We start from the raw sequence: 4,793 nt of genomic DNA, 5'->3' as shown, positions 1-4,793 counted from the left end.
TGCCAATTGTTCACAATTTTTTTCCCTCAGAGAACAGATGCGAGGAAATATTTCCCAGTTTCTTTTATAAGAGCAACATAAGCCTGATATCAAAGTCTAGCAAGGATATTGCAATAAATATATAAAGGTTGGGAGGCCGAGATGGGCGGATCACGAGGTCAGGAGGTCGAGACCATCCTGGCTAACACGGTGAAACCCTGTCTCTACTAAAAAAAATACAAAAAACTAGCCAGGCGAGGTGGCGGGCACCTGTAGTCCCAGCTACTCGGGAGGCTGAGGCAGGAGAATGGCGTAAACCCCTGAGGTGGAGCTTGCAGTGAGCTGAGATCCGGCCACTGCACTCCAGCCTGGGCGACAGAGCGAGACTCCGTCTCAAGAAAAAAAAAAAAAAAAAAAAAGAAATAGACCCACACATATACAGTAAACTGATTTTCAACAAAGTCACCAAAGCAAGAAAATACTTTTTGTTTAAATTTATTTTTAATATTTGTTAATTTGTAGAGACAGGGTCTTGCTCTGTCTTCCAGGCTGAGGTACAGTTGCATCATTATAGTTCATTGCAGCCTCAAACTCTTAGGCTCAAGTGATCTTTCGCCACTGCCTTCCAAAGTGCTGAGATTGTAGGTGTGAGCCACTTGTCTAGCCAAGATTTGTTTTCTTTTTCTTTTTTTTTTTTTCATTGCACATCACTCCTTTATTATACTGATCTGGAAAAAGGATTTAGTACAGTTATGCTCAGGTGAACACTGGACCCATGTGGCAGAGCCAAGCAACTAGAACATGATTCGGAAATCAGTGAAAGACACTTGGACAGGACCAAGGGGCGTTTCACTGCCATGAAACAAGGCAGGAAGGGATTCTAACACACACAGCAGGAAGCACTCCTGCCCCTCAGAGGTCGAGGAACTGATCCCATACTGGTATGAGGAATGGCTTATTTTCTGATGACCACATGTGGGACTATTTCAACCGCCACAAGAAACCCCAGAAGGGCTACTGTTTTGTATTATTTATATATACTATACTTTTTAAATAAAAGTAAATGTAACACATAACTAAATTCAGGATTGATCCCAAACTTCTAGAGCCAGGTCCTCTAGGGTCAGGGAGGAAACAGCCGTCACATCACCATGCAGGTTACATTCATCCTCCACTGGAATGACTAGAGCTCCCAGGCAGTGGCCTGACTGCAGAAGAGCAGAGGACTGGCTCCTGGGGACAACAGGCTCTGTTGCTTCTCCTCATTGGTCATGGCTTAGCATGGTTCCTCCCCACAAGTCCTTAGTAAACAAAGAACTCACAAAAACCCAAGTTACTACCTTTAAACTCTGTTGTATAAGGGGAGTTTTCCACAGCTTGGACTGAGAACCTATGCTCTAGAAGTGCTATTCTGACTAGATTGTACGAAGGGAGTGGGTGCAGAAGACAAAATGGCTAAAATGAAAATGGGAGCCACCGGTCCCCATCTGCAGCTGAAAGAAATCAGGCACATTCCTCAGCCCTGGGCCCAGTACAAACAACATATATCTCTCAATTTCCTGGGCCCAGTACAAACACCATATATCTCTCATATCTCTCAACTTCCTGAGCCCAGTACAAACACGTCCCACCATATATCTCAACTTTAGAAAAACACCACCTGGAAAAAATCCCTGATAACGACACAGCTGTTTGTAGTTTTACTGAAAGCACGGGAACCAATAGATCACTGCTAAATGTATAATTTAATATGTTAACCAATTGTAATGCTGTAACCTAAAGAATTCCCTTGTTCCTCTGTAACCTTACAAGTCCTATTTACATCGGGCTATAAAAAGCGAGCGCACGCATTGTTCGGGGCCCTCTTGTATGTTGTAGAACGGAGGGACCAAGTTCGAACTTGCATTAAAGATCCTTGCCGCTTGGCTTTGACTCTGGACTCTGGTGGTCTTCTTCGGGGAATAAACAGTCTGGGCATAACACAGCTACAACTCAAGATGTCTACAGATGTGGTCAGTGTGACATGTGCGGGTGGGAGGGGCAGAGGGACAAGACAGGCAGGGAGGGTGCTCCTGGGGACAGTATCCTCCCGGCTGGCCTTCACTTCTTGGCCTTGCCCTGGGCGGCCACAGCTTCCATGGCTTTGCGCACCGTCTCTTCATCCCCCAGGAACTGCATGGGCTTGATAGGCTTCAAGTTCTTGTCCAATTCATAGACAATGGGAATACCAGTCAGCAGGTTCAGCTCCATGATAGCCTCTTCAGAGAGACCCTCCAGATGCTTGACAATGCCCCGGAGGCTGTTGCCATGGGCTGCAATCAGTACACGTTTCCCCTCCTTGATCTGGGGAACTATTTCTTCATTCCAGAAGGGCAGAGCTCTGGCAATAGTGTTCTTCAGACTCTCAAGGGTGGTAGCTGATCTTCTGTGAGGTCTGCATACCTGCGATCCTTACTGATGTTGCTGTAGAAAGGGTGGTCGGGCTCCATCGGAGGTGGTGGGACATCATAGGAGCGCCTCCAGATCTTCACCTGGGCCTCACCATGCTTTGCAGCAGTTTCTGCTTTATTGAGACCGGTTAGACCCCCATAGTGCCGCTCATTGAGGCGCCAAGTCCTCACCACTGGCAGCCACATCTGATCAATGGCATCTAGCACTGTCCAGAGGGTCCGGATCACTCTCTTCTGTACTGAGGTGAAGCAGATGTCAAACTCATAGCCAGCATCTCGCAGCGCCTGCCCGCCGCGCTTCGCCTCCTCGTGGCCTGCTGGGCTCAGGTCGGCGTCGTACCAGCCGCTGAAGCGGTTCTCCAGGTTCCATGTGCTCTCGCCGTGCCGGATCAGCACCAGTTTGTAGGCGGCCATGGCGGCAGGCTGAGGATGCAGCACCGACTCAAGATTTGTTTTCAATAAACAGTGATGGAACAACTGGAGAAAACAAAATGAGCCTTAACCCCTTCCTCAAACTATGCACAAAAATTAATTGAAAATGAATGGAAACCTAAATGTGACAGGTAAAGTGTCTAGAACAAAAGACAGAAAATATATTCATGAACTCATGGAAATCAAATAGTTGTTAAACAGAACACAAGGGCATTAGTCAGAAAAGAGAAATTGGTAAATTGAATTTGGTAAAAGGAATTCAGGACCAAAATATGACACTTTGGCATGTGAGCAAAGTACAGAAGCGGGAAAGTCACCCTTTGACCTTCCTCATCCTTTTCCCCTGAAGCAGGTCGTAGAACCTCATGTGAAATGTGCCCTTCCTATATCTGGAGGAAAGGAGCATCCTTATCACAGGGAAGAATTTGAACAAGCAGGTCTTCTACATTCCGCTAGTTTATTACCATTAGACTGTACCCCCTCCATCCAATCTTACTTCTTCATCCTATTCACATCTTTATCTAATCTAGCATAAAAAATCCACAAGTTTACCTTTTCTTTTGAGTCTTCATTTCTGGAGACTTCTGTGTCATTTAAAATGTATATGTTTTTCTTCTGTTAATTTGCCTTTTGTTATGGGGCCTCAGCCATAAACCTAGTGATAGGAGAAAAAAAGAGATTTATTTTCACCTAAAAATTTTATAAAAATTAATAATGTCTGCTTATCAAAATACACCACTAAGGAAGTGAAAAGGTAAACTGTAAAACTGGAGAAAATGTTTGCAAATACGTCTGACAAAGGACTCACATACAAATATATGTGATAAATGACTATAAATAAGAAAAAAGAAATAACCCAGTTTATACAATGGGGAGAAGTCTTCACCAGGCACTTCACAAAAGAAGATATTAGAATGACTAATAAGTATGTGAAAAGGTGCTCATTCTCATTGGTCATGGGAAATGCAAACAAAACAAAATAAAACAAAACCCCAAACCAAAATAACCCACAATGAGCTACCACCATGCATCCCCTTTTCTGGCTAAAATAAGAATGTGAAATAGTTGGAAATCTCACACATTGCTGGCGGGGATATAAAATGGTGCAATGGCTTTGGAAAATTATCTGGCTGTTTTTGATAATGGTAGCAAACCAAACTTGGGTCCACAGCAAAACCAAAAGCTGACATTGAGATTTGCTGTGAGAGAAAGTGAGGCATTTATTGCATGGTGCCAAGCGAGCACTGGGCAGTTAATGCTCATGGCTCAAACTCCCCAGCAGCTTGCAAATAAGGGCTTTCAAAGGCAGGGGTATATAGCAAGAAAGCAGAAGTAACAAACAAAATTGTTAGTCAGTACATTGAGGTTATACATTGGTTAGGCTCAAAAAGGTGGGATATCTTTTTTTTTGAGACAGAGGCTCGCCCGGTTAATTTTTTATATTTTTAGCAGAGACAGGGTTTCACCATGTTAGCCAGGATGGTCTTGATCTCCTGACCTTGTGATCCACCTGCCTTGGCCTCCCGAAGTGCTGGGATTACAGGAGTGAGCCACTGTGCCCGGCCAAGGTGGGATATCTTGAAGTGGGGGCTTACAGGTCATAGATGGATTCAGAGATTCTCTGATTTGCAGTTGGTTAAATAAATGAGGCTTTGTCTAAAAACTTGAGGTCAGAAAAAAGGAATATTAAATTGCGACCTGTGGGCATGACTCTCTTCAGGGCCCTCAGGAAGAAATATTTGTTTATTTACTGTTGCAGGCACAATCTCAGCTCAGTGCAACCTCTACCTCCAGGACTCAAGCCATCCTCCCACCTCAGCCTCCTGAGTAGCTGAAACTACAGGTACCCACCACCAAGCGTGGCTAATTTTTGTATTTTTAGTAGAGACTGGATTTCACCATGTTGGTCAGGCTGGTCTTGAACCCCTGACC

At 44.5% G+C, this 4,793-nt stretch overlaps 1 pseudogene across 1 annotated transcript; it reads right to left on the bottom strand.

Moving 5' to 3' along the window:
- Nucleotides 1–1,973: 1,973 nt before the first annotated feature.
- On the bottom strand, nucleotides 1,974–2,843 carry LOC104662436 (annotated as a pseudogene). The gene has a single exon (XR_004053072.1). The product of XR_004053072.1 is annotated as a phosphoglycerate mutase 1-like (transcript).
- Between the last annotated feature and the right edge of the window lie 1,950 nt (nucleotides 2,844–4,793).

Source organism: Rhinopithecus roxellana, chromosome 14, assembly GCF_007565055.1.
Source record: "Rhinopithecus roxellana isolate Shanxi Qingling chromosome 14, ASM756505v1, whole genome shotgun sequence".
NCBI lineage: Eukaryota > Metazoa > Chordata > Mammalia > Primates > Cercopithecidae > Rhinopithecus > Rhinopithecus roxellana.
Note: the sequence above shows the minus strand (reverse complement) of the source record. Positions and strands in the feature narration are given on the sequence as shown.